Genomic DNA, 21,773 nt, shown 5'->3' on the forward strand with positions numbered 1-21,773 from the left:
TTTCCATTTATTCTCAGATTCTCTTCCCTTTTTTAATTAGCACCCTTAGCCTAGTAATCATAGTTGTTGTAAATTACCAGTCTGATAACTCCAATATATCTGAGTCCATAACTGAGCCATTGAAAAATGGCTCATTGGATACAGAATTGGAGGTTAATGGGTGTTTTTTTTCTTTCAAAATCTTAAATATTTCACTCTGATCTCACTTGCATAGTTTCTGACAAGAAGTCTGCTATAAATCTTATTTTTGCTCCTCTATAATTAAAGTAAACATATAGCGTTCCACAACCTCAGTCTTCTTTGAAGATTTTCTCTTTGTCTTTGTCTTTTGCCTTTGTCTCTTTTTCTCTTTGTCTGAGTCATAACTGAGTCCAGGTCTGATGCTTGCTTTGTCTCTTCAAACTATGTTTTTTGTCTTTTAGTATGCCTTGTAATTTTTTGTTGAAAGTTGATTATACTGGAGAAAAGGAACCTAATACTGGCTTTCATGGAAGTTTCTGTTCATGGACTTCTGTCCAGTAAACTGTGATTCTCTGTATCTACCTATCTGTTGCTCCAACCTGGAGGCAAGGGTTTACCGTTACCTCAATTCTCTGATGAATGTAATAAGACTTGTTGATTTTTTTTTTATTTGTTTAGCTTTTTGTCTTACTGTGAGGGTGGCAATAATGACTTCTAAGCTTTTTACATGCCAGACTGGAAACCAGGATTTCTCCCTTCTGCTTACCCCAAAACCACTCCCCTCTCTGCAGACCAAGATCCACTTATTTTATCTGTCTCACTTAGACTCTTTCCACTAACTCTAGGCTCTTGTGAAGCACAAAGAGAATAGGTCCAGAATCAACATTCTCCAACAGAATCAGCCAGCAGTGGTGTTATCCTCATACCCTCCAGTGCAGCATCCTACTGGCTTCAGATGGGGGGCACACATTTGAGGGAAGCCTGGACACACTTAAGTTGCTGTCTTCTCCTAATTCTCCTTAATCCGCTTGCACCTGGTTAGCTGCCAAATCAAATGTAGATTCTGCCTCTTCTCTCCCCACCCCCCCACCCCCCACCCCCCACCCCCACCCCCGGCTGCCACTAGCCTGGCCCAGTTTCCCATTCCTTCTGCTCGCTCTTCCTCACAGGGCATTCTACCAGCTTCTTCTCTGCAGGTCTCTTCCCAAATCATCCCAGTTTAGTTTTCACTAACAGTGAAGCACAACTTGGATCATTTCACTGCCTCCTCAGAAACTGTCAGTGTCTTCCCAATGCTTTCTGGATTAAATACAACATGCCTAGTCCTGACATTTAGGACCGATCTGCATTTCGAATCTCAATTCTCATTGATCTCCTACAAGCAACTGACTCCCAGCCAAGCTAAAATTGTAGACATTTTCCTAACACCTGGGCATTTCCTATTTTGTGGCTTTGCCTTATCATTTCAGTTCTGCCACCTAAAATGCTTTCTCAGGTTGCCAAACTCTTATCAGCTCTTCAAATACTTCTCCTTTATAAATTCTTTCCTCATTATCATCACCAAGGGCTAACTCTTGCTCACTCTCTTTCTCTCTCTTTTGTGAGCCTCCAAGCCACTTCCAATTTCAGTGCTGAACACTCTTTTCTTTGAGAGTATTGTTGTCCTTTGGGCACCTGTCTTTTCTGTCTATGGTATTTCTAGTTCTTTGAGAACAGTCTGTGTTATACCAATCTCCATTTTCTTTTGCAACATCTAGCACAATGTTTTGCAAACAGTAGTTGCTTAACAAATATATCTTCAATTTACTTAAAAGGATGCTATTTTAAGATGGAAATCCATGACTTTTGGCACATTCATTACAGTTTTGATGTACTGAATAAAACAGATTTTAGTATATCCTTACCACTCACAAGGGAGAGAAAGATTGGGGATCTGGATGAATCTCAAATACTACAAATCAGGAATGTTCACATATGCCCTCAATTCATCTTTCATTATGTTTCTCCCGATAGCTATGTGTTCACCCAACTCTCCACATGTTAAATACATTTTCTGCATTTACTTAACTTTTTCTCTTACTTGATGACCATTTCCCCAAAGAGGCAAAGCTTTTAATTACGTCACGAATGCTACTCAACATGTGTGGGTAGCACACCACCCAGGGAGATATTGGTGGCCAACTAGCTTGACGATATGTGCTGCTTGTTTTTATCTCCCCAAAATGACAAATTACTCTGTTATAGGCTCTAAGCTGGTTTGGTTTCATTTGGGTCAAATATTGACCACTACAACTGTTTAATCCTTATTGTTAGTAAAGTAGAATATTCCAGACTATGAAGAATACTGAGAAGAAAGTCTACACTAAGAAGAATATTCAAATTATTGGCTGTTCACCATAGATATAATTTAGTTTTCAGCAAAAACAACTTTGGGTTTGGAATATTACCCCTGTTTCCACTTGATTCTCCCTCTACATCACTGGAAATCACATAGCTGCAATGATCATCAACAACCTAAGTCACTAGAATAAGGTAAACTTTTCCTTTTTTTCTTTTAAGATTATATTTATTTATTTGAAAGAGAGAGAGCACAACCAGGGAGGAGGGGGAGAAGAAGAGGGAGAGACAGACTCCCTGCTGAGCAGAGAGCCTGATAGAAGACTTGATCTCAGGACCCTGGGATCGTGACCTGAGCCAAAGGCAGGAGTTTAACCTACCAAGCCACCCAGGTGCCCTAAGATAAACTTCTTCTATTGACTTTTATGTGTGTGCGTATGTGCGTGGTAAAATACACACAACATAAATTTACCCGTAGTGACATTTAGTACATTCACAATGTTGTGCAATTCTCGCCACTATCTTATCCTAGATCTATCAAACTTTTTTTCTCCCTCTTCATGGCTTTCTGCTAAAATAAATTTGGACTATTTTCTATAATGTAGGCAGATACTAATTTGCAGAATTGAATATTTTAAATTCTTTAGACTCACCAGCTTTTACAAACTGAACCAGTAAACAGCCCAAAAGAAAGAATCACTGTTCGGTCTATCCGTTGGTCTGTGTAGAAGCATTTTGGAAGTAATACCTACTCGAGATTCATTTGCCTTGGGAGAATGAGGCAACGTAGTTTCTAGTTCCTGGCAGTATGCTCCTGGAACCATATCAAAACCCGGAGGAGACACAGGAGACCCAAGACCTTGGCACATTTTCACCTAAGCCAAGTCACACCATTAAACCTCAGTTAGGAAATATCAATAACTTTTGAAAAGTGGATTGCCGTTTAGCGTATTACCAGCTGTCAGCGCCTCAGAAAGTAAATTGAATGGCCGGGGAATTGAGATATGAAAAGGAAAGGGGGAGAAAAAATCACATGGGCCTCCCTTAAGATCATTTTGTGACATGCCCCCCCCCCCCGCCACGCATTCCACCACTCCTCCCTAACAACTGAATAAAACACAAATAGTAAAAACAGAGGTTTGGTTTTCTTTTTAAAGAAAATCGGGACAGAGCGATTATAGAGTTCCACAAGTACAGAAGCTGATGTCTCAAAAACCACGACTCATTCTACTCTTATATTTTATAATATAAACCAGATGTTTTAAGTTTTTTCAAATAACTTCTTTCGGAGAAATAATGCTTTGGTCTTTGGCATGTTTTTGATCTTGGTAAATTATTCCTACCTATTTTTTTTTCTCAACTTTCACAAATGTTGTTTTCAGAAAATTCCCAAAGTAAATACCCCCTAACTGGGCTAATTTGATTTTGCAATTATCAATTTTAACATTGAATATTTATCATATGATAGTGTAATGGTTTTAGAAATTGGAATTTAATGAGAAAGATGAATTTATGTAAGTCCTTTGACCCAATGATATCCAATTCTTTGGAACATCATTTGGGAAACTTTAGTCCAATAAGGTTGGTTGGCAAATTGAGATAGGAGGAGGTGCCAACATACATAACAATGCCCAAGGTGTTTACCATGGTGGATTTTGTTGGCTAACACCAAAAAAAAAGAAAAGAAAAGAGAGAGAGAGACAGAGAGAGAGAAAAGGAAATTCACGAATTCAAAAGGGGTCCCTTGAACTCGTTAGCTTTGTTGTCAGAGTAAACATCCAACCGGTTTCAAAATGAATTACATTAAATCTCAGATTCAATCTGAATCTTACAGTTTGTGTGTATCCCAGGGTCATAGAAAAACAAACGGTAACACAAATCATGAGGGCCATAAAAAGAGATAAAAAGTGAAGCCAGAAATTTCCACACTCCCCGACCAAGACACTTCTGTCTCCCCAGCCTGGCCCCTGGCCCTGGACTGATTGACCAAACTGGCAGATAAATAAACACTCTAAACTCCCAGGTGTCTTAGTCCAGATCAGTCCCAATCTAAGGAATAGAAGTAATCTCTTGGGCCTCATGACACAGCACAAGCGGGCAGTTCTGCTGTGTGTGTGTGTGTGTGTGTGTGTGTGTGTGTGTGTTGGTCACACAGACACGTTCGCCAAGTGCAAAATAAATAGACCTCTCTTCCCACAGCCTGTATCAGGCAGCGTCTTTCATCAGCCTCTCGCGTGCCCCTTAGACAGGCAGCCGCGTCCACCAACAGGCTGGCCACGGATGGAGTCTTGGATACCATCTCGGGGAAGCCTGGATAGGGGCTCTATAGAAATCCTCAGATCAGCGCTCCCCTCAGCTTCCTCCACCCCCCAACAGGACTGCTTAAGACAATAGGACAGCAGGGGCGGTCTGATCCCAAGTCAAGACAGCTCAGTCTAGTGCAAGAGGACAAAAGCGACCCAAGGAGCGCACGCCCCCTTCCTGCGCATGTCATGGCAACGCAGGGGCTGGGACTCGCAGGCCCCAAGGCCATGGCTGGCACACGGCCTCAGTGGTCTTAGGTCCGCTGGGGCCAGTCCCACGCTCCCCCGGCAGCTGGGGGGGGGGGGGCATGGCAGGGAGAGCAGCGTGTTCACGGTGCTTGGCCCAGAGCAGAGCCTTTCCTCTCATTTTCCTCCCCTTCGAGCCCAATTTCGAACCCTGGTCTGCAGGCAAAGGCTTCAGGAGTATTTAATATTAGAAGCCTCGTTGGGGTGAAGGAGCCCAAGAATCGTGGCGTGCTATGGATTCGGAGAAAAGGAGATTATCTGGTTTCTAGCCTAAGAGCTGGCCCAAGCCTAAATAACACGTTTTGGTAAGTATTTCAAAGGAGCAACTATAAAGTATGAACCGGGACTGGAAACGTCAGAACAAAGCATCATACCACACGCTGGTGAAACAGTCTGTCTGCAACCAGGCTCCTCATGGCCTGGCTTTGGCTTTCTGGGGGAAAAGGGTAATAGAGGAAAAACGCTATTGCCAAAAGATGAAAAATGGGCCTCAATTTTGGTGTAAGGCCTCTGGCCTTCTTCCAGTGGGGCATATTAAAACCAATATCAGGGGCGGTACAGCGGGGGCCGCTGGAATGACTCATCCTCCTGACATAGCCACCCAGACAGCTGGCAAGCTGCCCCGCTCCACCCATCTCTGATCTCACCACAACATGGAAGCATCTGGTACATTCATCATCCTCTCTGGGGCATGAATGAATGCTTAGGATGTAGATAATTTTGCAGGAATATATGTGTGTATTATCATGCAGATAAGACAATTATTTCATAATAGAAATGGAACCCGAATCGTCTTTGCCTACTTCTGATCCTGCCAGCGCTGCAAAAAAAAAAAAAAAAACAAACCAAAAAAAAAAAAAAAAAAAAACAAAACTCTTGCTGATATGTTCGATATGCAGGAAATGGAAGCACAGAAGGAGAGAGAGATTACAGGCTCTTCTGTGCATTTGCCACACATGCTGTGATCTTAGCCCTTTCTTGAGGATATCTGATTTCACCGGGAAAAGGAAAAGGCAAAGGAGAGACAAAGAGGTCCCCACCCAGCATGCGCACATTTTCCATACAAGTGTATAGTTGAAAAATAGAACAGAGTCATATAAATAAGGCAAAAGTATGTTAACAGACCACATGCTAGAAAATGGTTTTAAAAGGCGGTGGGGAGGTGGGCATAGGTGGCTCAGTTGGTTAAGCCTCCCGTGCTTGATAGTAGCTCAAGTCTTGGTCTTAGGGTCATGAGTTCAAGCCCCATCTTGGTCATGGAGATGACTTAAAAGCCTGCTATTAAAATAATAATAATAAATAAAATTTAGAAAGAGAGGGAGAATATAAATAATTGAAAAAAGAAAGGAATTTGTAAAAACAACTTTTCATTATGGTAACTTTGAGTCTGATCAGAATACTTCCACCTTGTTTCATGTCATTTCATAGAGAGATAAGCCTAGAGAAGAATGATTTTCTACTTTAGATTTCAACTCAGTAAGGACCAGACTCTGTATTCCTTGTTTAATTCCATATCATCAAACTCTTTTTTCAAAAAGATTTTATTTAGGGGCACCTGGGTGTCTCAGTTGGTTAAGCAACTGCCTACCGCTCAGAGTCCTTGGATAGAGCCCCACATCAGGCTCTCTGCTCAACAGGGAGCCTGCTTCTCCCTCTCCCATTCCCCCTGCTTGTCCTTGTGCTCTCTGTCTCATTAAATAAATAAAATCCTTTTTTTAAAAAATTTCTTAATTAAAAAATTAAAAGATTGTATTTATTTATTTGAAAGAGAGAGAGGGGGCAAGTGTGACAGGGGGGAGGGACAGACAGGGAGGGAGAGAATCTCAAGCAGACACCACACCAAGAGTGGAATCCTATGAAGGGCTCCATCTCATGACCCTGAGATTATGACCTGAGCCAAAACCAGGAGTCAGACGCTTAATGGACTGAGCCACCCAGGCACCCCAGCATCAAATTCTTAGTAGAAAAACTAATAATAATTTTTTTAATCTAATTGGACAAGAACTGGAAGATGTAGGAGAACAAGGAAGAATGTTAAGTGAGATATGTGAGAACAGGTATATCTAAACTTGGATTGATTGAGCTGTAAAAAGAGGGAGGGACAGGAGGCCCCATAGCGCCAGCCATTGAGTCTGCCGTACTCCATCGGCAATTGGTGGCACTGCAGGCCCAAGACAGCCTGGGTGTTTTGTAAGAAGAGGGATGTGTGCAGAGGAAACTCAGTACCCAACCCATCATTCATAGTTATGGGCAATCATAAACTAGGTGTTTATCACTTGGGAAATACCTCTGCTTGCCTCACACTTGGAGTAGTTTCGATCACAGTTTAAGTTTAGGAGGAGGTGGAGGAGGCTAGAGAAATTTTGATAAGCACAAGGAACATAAAATGTATTTCATTTTAATTTAGATCTTTTTCTTGCATGTATGGAAGAGAACAGCCCTTTTAGCTCAGCTCTGATCCTCCCCTTTTAACACCCACAGGGGTCACAGCTTTGTCAATACGGGAGGGTGCTTAGGAATTTTTATCCCAGTAAACTTAGGGGAGCTTGACCGATCTGTCATAATTCTTTTGAATTTTTGGTCTTGTTTTGGATCACCTTATTACCCGTCTGGCTGTGGAGAAATGAATGGCCTCCAGGAGAGTGACCCCATACACCTCTTTCATTTGCCACTAACTGCCACACAAAAACAGCCACCTGCCATGGTCTGGCGCCCATCCATCAATCCGTCCCACTCTCCGTGAGCAGTGCGCCTGCCTTCCACACTTCTGGAATGTCTTGAGAGTCCTTCCCCACAAGCTTGGCCATTGACTATGTGCTGCCTTTGGCAGGGATATGAGTAAAGACTACAGCATGATCAGAGACACCGTGTGTGTGCTCTCCATGGAACAAAAGGAAAAGGAAATAGAAATGCATTTTATTTTTTAATTTTTTAAAAAGATATATTTATTTATTTGATACAAAGAGAGAGTGCCCATGTGCGAGGGGCAAAGGGAGAGGGAGAGAGAAGTTCAAGCAGACACCGGGCTGCGTGTAGAGCCCTACACAGGACTCCAGCTTGCAACCTTGAGATCTTGACCTGAGCCAAAACAAAGAGTCTGACAATTAACCAACTGAACCACCTTAGAAAAGCAGGGTTTTTTTATTACATTCCATTAGCCAGCATATAGCACATCATTAGGTTTTGATGCAGTGTTCAATGATTCATTAGTTATGTATAACACCCAGTGCCCATCACAACACGTACCCTCCTTAATACCCATCATTTTGAAAGGGAGGGAATGACTTCTATTTCCAAAACGAGCCCATCTCCCAGATTCTGTAAGAACAAATAGCCCTCCAGAAGCCTTCACTGTTCAGCCAAACTGGGGGCGAATTTTTCTTTCTCTGAACTCCCACGGTATTTATTCATTTAACATTTGTTAAATACCTGCCAAGTGCTGGGCATATTTGTTTTTACAAACAACCCTGTGAGGTGATTATTATTATCCATCTATTCCCACCCCTACCCTACACCATTATTTTAAAGGTGGAAGAATAGAGGCAAAACTAAGTAACTTGGTAATGACCATGCTGCCAGCAAAGAAGAGTCCAGGTTCAAACACAGGTCAAAATCAGACCACAGGGGGCGCCTGGGTGGCTCAGTGGGTTAAGCCGCTGCCTTCCACTCCCGTCATGATCTCAGGGTCCTGGGATGGAGTCCCGCATCGGGCTGTCTCTGCTCAGCAGAGAGCCTGCTTCCCTCTCTCTCTCTCTGCCTGCCTCTCCATCTAGTTGTGATTTCTCTCTGTCAAATAAATAAATAAAATCTTTAAAAAAAAAACCAGACCACAGTTCTCACTCTTTCTACAGGAAAAAAAAAAAAAAAAGGTAGCTGAGCTTTCTGTGTCACAGGACCGAGAGAATTTTTTTGTAAATTTTCTTTTTAATGATAGCTTTTAATGACTAGTCCCATATTAAACTATTGGCTCATGAAAGGCGAACTCTCTGCCAAATTATGCTTATCTTCTTAAGGACTGGACAGCCATGTGCAGCAAACACTCTATAAGTGGGCAACAAATAGATCTGAATGGGAAAGGAAAGAGTGAAAAAGTAAATATAGTCCATGAAAGATCACTGCCCACTTCTGTTTGTTAGTTTCTTCAAACGTAGCTTATAATAAATGTTTTTAAAATATTGTTGGGGTGCCTACATGGCTCAGTCAATTAAGCATCTGACTCTTGATTTTGGCTCAGGTCCTGATCTCAGGGTTGTGAGATCGAGCCCTGCCTCAGGCTCCATGCTGGGCATGAAGCCTGCTTAAGATTCTCTATCTCTCTGCCCACCCCCCCCAAATAAAATTAAAATAAAATAATATATTGTCATGGTTTTAGAAGCTATTAGAAAAGACCCAGTGGAAGGAAATCTGAAAGTCTGTTGTTTATATACCAAAAAACTACTCACAGTTCATACCACCGAATATGGTAATTTCCATAAGCGGAGAAATTATGATAAGCACAAGCAATATAAAAAACAACAATATATTAGGCAAATAAGATTGTAAGATTTTTTTTTTTTCCCAAGAGATTTCGAAGCAGAGGACATATATCTGACTCTGCCTGAACTTAACAATCATTTAACTCGGAAACACAATGAAACTTACAAGAGTTGTATTTAGAAACTTTTACTTCAGAGATGAAGCCCAACCATATATAACTGTCCTTGTTCTTTATCACAAGTATAATAAATATTGGGGCACCTGGTTGACTCAATCCGTTAGGTGATTACCTTCAGCTCAGGTCATGTTCCCAGGGTCCTGGTATAAAGCCCCACATCGGGCTCCCTGCTCAGCAGGCAGCCTGCTTCTCCCTCTCCTCCCTGCTTGTGCTCTCTCACTGTCTCTGTCTCTCTCTTTTTCTCAAATAAATAAATAATATCTTAAAAATAAAATATAATAAATATTAAAATCAGATGAAAAGAATGCCACTCATGTATGAATATCATCAACAAATGATAGCCCAATACCAAAAAACTGTATTGCCTTCAATGAAGGAAAGCCTTATCATTTCACTTGTGGTTTATTATTCCTTTTCACCGAGCTTGATTTTCCTAGAGATTTGAGGCATTTGATCTAAAGACAATAGCCAAGAAGTTCTATTTGGAAGACAGACTACTTACTAACAAACATATACTTATAATGCATAGTGTCATTGTATTTCATGTTATGAGGTGAGCTGGGGAGTGTGATTTTATTTATTGCATGAGCATCATTTTCAAAACCCCTTTGGTGTTATATGTGGTAAGCAACGGATGGACCCATTAGCTCTGTTTAAATCTCCATTCTAAACTTGAATACTGAATCAAATTTTTATGAATTTCACCTGTCACAATTTTGAATGTATCTTTCTGGGTCTATCTTTTTTTTTTTTTTAAGTGAATTAGACGAAAGATTACATTAAGTAAGGTTTGATTTTTTTTTTAATTTATTTTATAGACAAGTAGGCAGAGAGGCAGGCAGAGAAAGGAAGGGAAGCAGACTCCCTGCCGAGCAGAGAGCCCGATGCGGGACTCAATCCCAGAATTCTGGGATCATGACCTGAGCTGAAGGCAGAGGCTTTAACCCACTGAGCCACCCAGGTGCCCCTGATTTTTTTTTCTATATTTATAAAAAGAGCCTTACTAAACCAAATATTCAACCCAGATAAATCATGAAAATATGTAAGCTCTGCAGATTAACACATTTCTTTAAAACCTCTTAAACCCAAGGAAGCAATAAGGGTATTCGAGAAACTGTTCAAGAAATACTTTACTTTTAGTATTTCATGTTCCAAACATGGGTTTGGAATTTATCCCCGGGGGTGAGAGTTGAAGTTTCAGGAGTAGATAAGATTACCGAGGAAGAAAGTCACGAAGGAAGGAGGGGACAAAGGATAGAAGTTCAATGGAAATTTCTCCAACTGGGTGCTGAAGGCAGTGGACAAAGCTGAAGGGAGCAAAGACAAGCCAGAGAAGTTGGAGGTGTTGCAGTCAGTGGAACAAGGGGTTGGGGGGCTGAGTCATTCTGGACGCTGGAGTTTCGTAGACCAGAGGGAAGGTGCTGCCATGCGCGGGTGTCTGAGCTCCCAGTCCAACGCCGTGTCCACCACTAACTCATCTGGCACAGTACATTTAAGCGTCTTCATACCGGCTTTCTTTCCACAGGCTGAAAGAGGTTATATATAATATGGGCATGATGTTTTCTTCTGTGAAGTTGAACACAAACACTGACAACATAGAATTCATACCCTTTAGGGGCGCCTGGGTGGCTCAGTCGTTAAGCGTCTGCCTTTGGCTCAGGTCATGATCCCAGGGTCCTTGGATTGAGCCCTGCATCGGGCTCCCTGCTCAGCTGGGGAGCCTGCTTCTTCTCTCCCACTCCTCCTGCCTGTGTTCCCTCTCTTGCCATCTTTCTCTGTGTGTCAAATAAATAAATAAAATGTTAAAAAAAAAAAAAAGAAAGAAAGAAATCATACCCTCTAAATTCTTAAAGATGTATCAGTATACCTTGAAAGTTATAAAATACGTAGTAAAATACACAAATAATAAATAACTTCATATATATCCATATCTATGAAGATGCCTTATTAAGTAATATTCTTTGGCCAGAATAAAACTCAAGAAAGTGGCACAAAGATACGTGAGCGGTCAGGTAGTTGAAATTCCGTGTGTATGCTGTGCTGTATACTGCGGTATGCTAAACACTGTCCCCCAAAAGGATCCGTGTTCTAATCCCTGGAATCTGTGAATATTACCTTATATGCCAAAGGACTTTGCAGACGTGATTAAATTAAGGGTCTGGATATGGGGAGATTATCCTGTATTGCCTGGTTGACCCAAAATGTAATCACAAGGGTCATTAGGAGAGAAAGGAAGAAGATTTGAGTAATGAGAGGAGCGGGTAAGGGATGTGATTCTGGAAGGCAGCGGGGGGAGTGGGTGATTTTGCCAGTGAGGTAAGGAAGGAATCAAAGAAGCAGATTCTCCCAGAAACCCTCCAAAGGAAACCAGCCCTGTGGACGCCTTGATGTCAGCTCACACCCCACCCCACCCCCCAAAATAACAAACAATGGTTTCCAGAATTCTAGCTTCCAGACCTGAAAGAAGATAAATTTGTGTGAGTTTAAGTCACCGTGTTTGTGATTGTTTGTCAGAACAGCAGGATGAAATGAATGCAGACTTTTTTTGGAAAAATATTCACCTTTACAGCACAACAGGCTGTTGTATGCTTTTCGCTAAGAAAACCCATGCAAACATGTTAGCCTCTGTAAGGGATGCTCCTTGAGTGGAAGCCTTTCTCTTTTTCCTGCCACCTCTGCTTCAAAGAGCTGGGCTTGCAGCATCTGTGTAAGGAGTGAGCATATGATCCCAGGTAAGCGACGGGATCAGGTTCCGTGGGCGGGTGAGGCCAGGAGTGTGGAAGAGAGCGCTGATGACGCTGAGTGAGAAAGAGGAGGTGGGGACGCTGCCAGGCACAGATCAAAGCAGAAGGGCCCCAGCAACAGGCCCCCCCACTTTTTGGGGTGGGGCTCCGAAGGGTTCCTTCAGGCCCAAACTCGAGGAGGATGTCCTAAGTCAGCAAGTATTGTGGTGAAAGATAGGGAAAGAACCAGAAGTGCTCGAAGACTTGAGAAAATGTGCTGCTTCATCTTCAAATGTCATCAAAATGCTTGTTGTCCTCAGGAATCCTCTCGACAATAAAACAAAGAAAGGAACTCTGGGAAAACCATGATCTGATTCTCCTTGGAATAATGCCTCCGGCCCAGTAAGCAAGCCTCCACAATGACTTGCTAAAGCTCTAGAAGGCCTGGAGGATGACCCTGAAGTGCTTGGAGTCATGCACAACACAACCTTGTTGTTCTAATCATACTGTATAAGGAACGCATGGGAAATATGCACCCACAGAAAGTTGAGAGAGCTAGGGGAGGAAGAGGTGCCAGTGCCCGGAACCAGAGGACACAGCATTCAAGGGCAGGCAAAACAAGAGACCCCCAAGGGGGGAAAAGGAACCATTGAAGAGCCGGGAGGAAAAGAGGAATACGGTGGGATGTCTGAAGGTGAACAGGATGGACGCTATCAGAAGCCCAAGATAAGGTGACGGTAGCAATGAGGGAGATACGAGATCCTAACTTTCAAGGGGTGCTGGGAGCAAAGCCAGGGAGCAGGGAGCAGGAGGGAGCGAGAAGCAAGCTGGGAGAGAAGAAAGGAGGTGCCTGACAAGGTGGTGAGGAGCAGAGGGAAGACCAGTCTCCATGACTGAGTTAAGGTATTTGTCTCACTCCCCGTCTGTCTTATGTGTTGTAAGATGCACCCCAAGAAGGAAAGAAAGAAAAAAAAAAAAAAAAGAAAGGAAGGAAGGGAGTCTCACCTATGCAATGATTACTTTCATAGGGAGGCAGGAAGGAAGGGATGGAAAAATTAGAGAGGATTAGGTATCACTCTTAATTATCTACATTCTGAGATGATTTCTGGAAAAAGTGAAAAGCGAGGAGTTGGAGCCAGTATGTGGGAGTTGTCCATGACCTTCATTTTAAAAGAATCCTGCCTGTACTGTGCATGAGGGAAAATGGAAAGGCAAGATGGGTTAGGCTGTTGCAGTATCCGTCAGGAAAGTGGTGAGATGGAGCCTATTCTCAGGCAGAGTGGGCATCAGTAGAAACCAAGGAGGGACTTAGAGAGACTGCTAGAAGGGGCTGCGGTGACGGGAATGGGAGCACACGGTGCAGGAGGATGGAGATTCTGGGCGGGGCTTGGCCGCTCTCCAAGGAGGCCTCTTCCTTTCCCTGCTGGAGCGCAGGCTCCACGGAGGATGGACGGGGTAGAGGTAAACTGTACGTAGAAAGTAGGAAGTGACAGAAAGCACCCGGATGACCTCAGTTTTCTCAATGAGTCATGAGATGAGGCTGTCTGCTGAGAGTGAGGGGGCAGGAGTTAAGAGGAGTGCTATAAATAGTCTGATTAGCGCTGAGGAGTGAGAGTGTGAGTCTGTCTGAATGCTTTAGAAGCCCGACGAAACGATCCCTGGGTACCAGGCACCTGCTCTGTGTCCGCGGCTGGCAAGGCCAGCTCCCACAAAGAACCGAGAGACGGGACCCTTCAAATGCCTGACTTACAGAGCTGGGTGCCCACGGAAGTCTTAGCCACAGCTAAACAGGATTAAGGCCTCAGAAAAGCTGTTGATTCCAAAGCAGTAGCTCTCTAAAAAATGTATTATGGAGGGCACGTATTGCATGGAGCATTGGGTGTGGTGCAAAAACAATGAATTCTGTTATGCTGAAAAGAAATTTTTTAAAAAATCTCTTGGATTATAGTTGTGGATTGTTTGTGTTTTCAAAGCATATGGCTTGCACATATATACACACACATACATAGAATGAATTGCTACTCTAATACATACACGTATTTGCACACACAAATAACGACAGCAACCAGGGGGGCCCAGGGTGGCGAAGTTGGTTAACTTTCTGCCTTGGGCTCAGGTCACGATCCCAGGGTCCTGGGATCAAGCCACTGTCACATTCCCTGCTCAGTGGGGTGTTTGCTTCTCCTTCTCCCTCTGCCCCTCCCCGCCCACTTGTGCTCTCTAAATAAATAATAAAATATTTTTAAAAAATTAATTATAGCAACCATTCTTTCAATATATACTTGCTAAACATGTTCTATGTGCCAAGAACTATGCTAGATACTGGAGAAACAGTAATGAACAACAAAAAAAAGATGTCTGCCATTATGGAATGAACAGTCTGATGGTTAGTACAAGGGGGTATTTCAAACTGATGTAAAAGTATAATGTGGGAGGCCCCTGGGGGACTCTGGTTAAACGTGTGTCTTGGGCTCAGGTCATGATCCCAGGGTCCTGGGATTGAACATTGTGGCAGGTTCCCTGTTCAGCAGGGAGCCAGCTTCTCCCTCCCCCTCTGTCTGCTGTTCCCCCTGCTTGTGTGTGCTCTCTCTCTCTCTCTGTCAGATAAATAAATAAAATCTTTGGGGAAGAAAAAAGCATAATGTGATTAGTACTGCGAGGAACTATACACAGTGCTGTGAAAAGGTAGAATCAACACAGGTCAGGGACCGAGTTGCCTTTGGTCACAGATGGGCATGTCCGTGTTCTTCTCCCTAACTACATTAGGATTCCTTTGAAGGTTGTGAATCACTTCCTACTCTTTTCTATTTATGGCACCTGACACATGATTGTGCACACAGCAGGTGCTCAATTGTTGGCTAAGCTGATGCCATGGGATGTTCATCAGCAATGTTAGTGGCCTTCCTTTCACAGGAAAACTACAGGTGGGTGTCTTAGTCATAAAGGAACAGCTCCATTATCTTGCAGATTTGGCAGGAACAACACATTCCCACGTCACTATCCACTCTCTCATCCCTAGAATGTAGAGTGTCATTGACATTTTTCCTTTTAAAAGAGCACAAATCACAGTGTTCTTTGCAATAAGGTACACTGAGGAGCTATATCCTTGTTCCTCCTTATTTTTCAAGGCAGCTTCCACTGACTGACACAGGTTGTAGGGGGAATGGGGAAGAATTGTTTAATGGGTACAGAATTTCTGGCTGGGGCTGATAACATTTTCTGGAAATGGATATTACTGATGGTTGTACAACATTGTGATATACTTACTGCCACTGAATATACAATTAAAATTGTTAAGATTGTTAAAATAAAATTAACATGGTTAAAATATAAATTTCATCTTGTGTGTATTTTACATAATTTTAAAAAGCCAAAAATAATGCAAGCTTGAGAATTGTAAAAATAGAGAAATACACTGGGTTCGAATAAGTGTCACTTTTTTCTTAAAGCCTTTCAGTGGTGTCTCCCCGCCACCCCCCCAGCCTTTTTAAAATTAAATCCCTCTCAGTACAACCAGGCTCCTCATGGACTGGGTCCTGTTCCTCTTCTGTCCATTCTTGAACCTTATGTTCCAGCCAGACCAAAGCGCTTGCAGTTCTCCCATCGTGTGTTTCTTTTAGATGCCTCAGTGCTTTATTTGCCCATATTCTGATCTCTGGGATGCTTTTCTCAACCTTAACCTGCCAGTCAGAAAGCACATTCTCATGTACCTGAGCCTAGTCTCCTCTCGAGAACTTGTACCAATATCCATTTCAAACCCTTCCCGCCCTCATAGGAAAATGACTGCATTCTCTCCCTCTCTCTCTCTCACATCCTCACTTACCCCTGTGTAGATCATTATAGTGGTGAGTACAACATTTTATGCCATAGTTCATTTCTAGGTCTTTCTGAGCTTTACCATGGGGCACAGGGGCAAAACTTTTGTCTTATTTATAGAGCATGATGTTAAGATCTCTGACTTGAACTGTGTGACCTGGAACAAGATAGTTAACCTCTTCTAGGTCGGTTTCATCTTCCATACAATGGGAATAATAATCATCTCTGTGTCATAGAGTAGTTATGAAGAATAAATGAAATAATGTGCGTGAAGTGTTCGGAAAGGGTCCAATAGACAATTGACAAGTGTTTGAAGAAAGAAAATACATAAGCAGTAACAGTTGTTCAGTGGTTTAAAGGTTGAACATTTAAGGTCAAGAGTTGAGAAGAATAATAAAAACCCTGATCCCAAACATTTATTTAGAAAGACACATGAAGAAGTTGAATGATTGGATAAAAGAACAACACCACGAACTGCTTTTTAATGTATGGGTCATTATGGAGCATGAATACTTCCCAGGGCTTTCCAGGTTTCAACTTTCTGCCATAAACTCTTCCACACCCTTCAGAGCCAGCCTGATCAGGCTACAGAGGTCCTTAAAACTAAAATATCATAACCATCGTAGGAAACAAAAACAAAAACTCAAGGAAACCAATCAGAAAGCCTTATTGCAAGAGACTTCAATACCAAACAAGTGGAGGGTCCTCATGCTTTAAAGAATGTAAGATGGTCCTGTTATAGACTTGGAGACACTTTTGAATGTGTTTTCTATACTCACCCACTTGCATCAAGATTTTGGCAAACCAGCCTCCTTGCTGGAAGTTAAATCAGAAAGTAACCCTTTCTAAATCAGCCTGGTTCTGGATGTGGATTTTTCTTTTACATGAGTAGATGCTTGCTATTTTCGAGGTGTGCAGCTGGCTCGTGCAGTGGAGATGAAACGTTATGTGACACCTACACATCATCTCTTCTAAGGCAAAACTCACTGCCTGAGTGAGATCATCGCTGGAGTCCTCCTGGTCCATACCTGATTCTCATGCAGTCCCATTAAACCTGACTCCAAACCTGCCTCAGAGGTAAAGCTTGTGAGCCAGGTCTGGGCCACAGTCATGTCTCATTTCCCTGTCCTCTGACGTTCGTGGATCACACGCAGCCCAGTCAGGGCCAAATGAGATGCAATGACATTTTCCCCGAGTCTTCTGGGAAAGAGACTTTCACTCATAATCTCTGACCTAAAACATAAGAGAATGAATCAGCCTAGCAGGGACCTTTCTGGTACCCATAAAACTTAAAGCTGAAGTCAACATAAAGAAAGCCAAAACAAAGAAATAGAGATTAAAAAAATAAGCAGGTGCTACTGATAGGCTTGAGCAATGAAAAGAGTTGTACCTGAGGTTAGATCTTTCGGCTGCTGAAGCAGTAAATTCCTTTTTTAACTAATCTAGCTTGGGTTGGGTTTTTCTGTAACTGCAACTAAATAATCCCAACTGACATTCATCAAAGCCTCTCCTAACAAACAGGAGCTCCATACTGTGATTCCCTAAAAAAGATAACTCGTTTCTCTAGAGAACTCATATATGAATGAATCAGGGCATATTCAAGAGAGTTAAGTGTCTGGGTAAGAAAATCTCTCCTTTGGGGATGCCTGTGGTTCACATTTCTGTGTGGGCCAGGAAACTCCTATAAATTTCACCTGTTGACACATTTTCTTTGCAAGTATTTTGCTATTTCAGGGGGGAGGAGCCGGAAACAGAGGTGGAGAAGGGAAGGCGTGAGGCAAAATATGAATGATTATGCAGGAAGCAATATAGCTGATGGCCTTTCAGCAAAGGGCTGGCATGTGGGTACATGCGGTGTGAATTCACAGTGGAGGAACTAATCTGGCAATGTTATCTGATCTGGAACAGCAAGAAAAAGAAAGAGTCTCTTTCCTTTTCCTCTGATTTGATATGTCGAAAAGTCTTTACCAAGGTGACAGGCTGGTAATGAAAGTATCCAACCAGACACTTTGACTTTGGGCTGTTCTAAAGTGGGGACCTGGGATCTGTGTCGTTTTCCAGGGACTCTTTGTCATTTCATTTTCAGAACAAGGCTGGATTTTTGGTTCTATAAAAACAAGGCAGGTTCTGGATTGAAAACAAAGGTCAGACAAGCTGATGCTTGAAGATAAAGAAGGATGGGGTTGCACAAATTCTTCTGAGTAATAGAGGCTGGTCTCAAGCCTGGGGCTGAAGAGGCTGTGGGAGCAGAACCAGAGTCTGTGAGGTTATTTCTTCCATGAAAAGAAAAAAGCCTGAAGCAATAATCTGAGTAATCTAAGTCCAAAGCTGCTCCCACAGAAAGCAGTAGAGCTTGCAGAAAGGGGCTTAGAGTTCAGTAGCAGGACTAGTTACATAACTTGCTTCCATCCCTAATTGTCTCTGTGGCCATAGATTGGTTGGTTTTCCATTCTGAATCTGTTTCCTCACCTGCAAACTTCATTTGGGTTCTTGAAAGAAGTAATTTAGTTGAATTACATCAAGAGTCCATGGCCCAGAAAAATTCAAATAAATGACAATTGAATAAATTCCCTGAACTTGGGGAGACTTACCCTGAGGATAGGGCTACGGGTACCTAGACGTGGAGACTTTGATTTTATTTGGCAGGTAGAGGGGCCAAAGTTCAGTTTCATCTTAATGTGATTTTTTTTTTGTGGAATAGCAAAAGAAAAACACCCATCTGAAGCCACATTTCTGTATTTCTATAGATTCTCCTAAGCTCAGCAAAATTTTGTCCCTAAGCTGCCGGACAACGAACTCTCTAATGTCAAACTGGGTAAGCATAAACTTGAAAGATTTTCATTGGACCATCTGTTTCTCCACAGCAAGAATTGAGTTTTATTCTTCTTTTTAGGCAAGATGCATAGCACAGTGCCTTATTGCTCAAGAAATTTGTATCCTATCATCTAGAAAAAAATGAATTCATCCTTAGGACAGCCAAACTGAACTCCTGCTGGAATGTGCTCGAAGTGGGAAGGAAGGAAGAAGAAGGAGTAACTTTCTCTGTTATAGCAGTTACAGTAAGGTTAAGCGGCTAAGGGATAACAAGAGACCCCAAAATTCAGTGGCTTAGAAGACAGAAGTTTATTTCTCTACCATACAAGAGTTCAAAGGTGAATAAACATGCTACACAAGGTCATCCTGAAATCCTCAGGGCACTGTCCTCACCAGCATGATCAAAGCTGGATCCTTGGCTTTAGGACATAGAAAAGAGCCTGGAGAAGTGCGCGCACACACTGTTATAGGACTGAATCCAGAAATAGCACACTTCCCCTCTACTCACGTTCCATGAGTAAGAACTCAAGTCATATTACCCAGCAACAAGAGAGGCTATAGAAGGAATGTACCTTCATTAAGAGGATTAAAGATGAGCCACATGATATTTGCAAAACATATATTTGATAAAGGTCTTGCATAAGAATATATAAAGAACTATCAATAACGAGAAAACTAGCAACTTAAAAACAATGAATGAAAGATTTGAACAGCCACTGAAGAAAATAAACAGATGGCAAATGAGCACATAAAAACATGCTCAACATTAGGAGTCATTAAGAACCTAGAAGATACCACAGCACATCTAGCAGAATGCCTAAAGTTACAAAGATAGACTCTAACAGTTGTGGGTGAAGACAGAGAAGAACTAGGACCCACATACATTGCTAGTATATGAGTGCAAAATGGTACCGCCAAATGGAAACAATTTGTCAGGTTTTTAAAAAATTAGGCGTATATCCACTGTATGGCTCAGTCTTTCAGTCCCCAGATATTTACCTAACTAAAAACAAAACAAAACAAAACAAAAAACTTATGTTCCTACCCAGACTTATACATTAATGTTCATTGCCATTTTATTTGTAATATCCAAAATGCAGGAACAACCAAATGTGCATCAAATTTGGAACAGATAAAAAAATGTTATACTATCCCTCTGATGAAATATAACTCAGCAATAAAAAGGAAGGGACTTTAGGGGTGCCTGGATGGTTCAGTGGGCTAAAGCCTCTGCCTTCGGCTCAGGTCATGATCTCAGCATCCTGGGATCGAGCCCCGGGATCAAGCTCTCTGCTTGGCAGGGAGCCTGCTTCCCCCTCTCTCTCTGCCTGCCTCTCTGCCTACTTGTGATCTCTGTCTGTCAATAAATAAATAAAATCTTTTTTTTTAAGAGATTACTTATTTATTTATTTACTTATTTGACAAAGAGAGATGACAAGCAGGCAGAGAGGCAGACAGAGAGAGAGAGGAGGAAGCAGACTCCCCGCTGAGCAGAGAGCCCGATGCGGGGCTCGATCCCAGGACCCTGAGATCATGGCCTGAGCTGAAGGCAGCGGCCTAACCAACTGAGCCACCCAGGCGCCCCAAATAAATAAAATCTTAAAAAAAGAAAAAAAGGAAGGGGTTCTTGAAATACACAAACAGCATAGATGAATCTCAAAATAAGAGTAAAGAAAGGGAGATCAAAGGGGAAAGGTGTATGCCATATAATCGCATTTATATAAAATTCTAGAAAATGAGGGGCGTCTGGGTGGCTCAGTTTTTTAACTCAGCTCAGGTCATGATCCTGGAGTCCCGGGATTGAGCTCTGCATTGGGATCCCTGCTCAACAGTTTTGGCTCAGGTTGTGATCTCAGGGTTGTGAAATCAAGCCCCACATCAGGCTCCACTCTTGGTGTGGAGTCTGCTTGGGATTCTCTCTCCCTGTCTCTATACCCCCTCTTCTCTGCCCCCAACTCTTTCTCAAATAAATAAATAAATCTTTTTTTTTAAGTATATACCTTTTTTTTTTTAAGGATGATTAGACAAACAGAATTTGGTGGTCAATTGTAAGTATGCTCCATGTAACAGTTTCTTTCTGTTACTTTGACATTAAATTCTGGGAGATTCTGGACCAGAGGAAGGAAGACTATGAAAGGAAGATTCCTATTGAGAGATAAGACATAAGAAATGAGCTACAGTTCTAGCCCCAGCTTCTGGTTCATGTGCTTCTCAAGCACCAGCCAAGTTTCCATCTCTGGTCCCAATTCCATACAGTGAGCACACCCCATCAACACAATCCCAGTAAAACCCCCATCTACTACCCATCCACAGCATCTGCAACTTTGCACTCCAGCCTCAGGTCTGCCTTCCAGACCACACCTTGTCCTTAAACCCTGCCATCTCTTCAGTCCAGTCCACTGGCCAAGTTTCTAGCGAGGCCAGTCCTGACCTGGTCCACTGGGTCATTTCACTTTTCCTGAACTTTCCAACAGAGTGAGAAAAACTCTCGTGTATCTGCATTCACACTGAAAACTTGCTGAAGGCCTTTTCTCGGAATTTTAGGTAGCATCAGTGGGACTTTCTCTCCCAACACCCCTTCCAAAGGTGGGGTTCAGTCTACTCCCTTTTGCGGTGGCCTGCTCCTTATCAACAGCAATGCCCATTCCTTTGGGTGACACTGAAATCTTCCTATATGAAAGGCTGAAATATATAAAGGCATCATGAAGGAATTCTAGAGGACTTGGATAGGATTATTCTAAGAATTTTATCCAACCACTTCAAGAAATTTCTTCTGTTGACCTTTAGGATTACTACTGAAACTGTGAAAGCTTTTGCTGATTTATCCCAGAATATCAGTCTTGTCAGTGCACGGTCGTGTAGCATTATTGCCAATGCAAAGGGGTTTATTCTTTTCTTTTCTTTTCTTTTCTTTTTTTT

This window comes from Mustela nivalis (assembly GCF_964662115.1).
Source record: "Mustela nivalis genome assembly, chromosome: 2".
Classification (NCBI taxonomy): Eukaryota; Metazoa; Chordata; class Mammalia; order Carnivora; family Mustelidae; genus Mustela; species Mustela nivalis.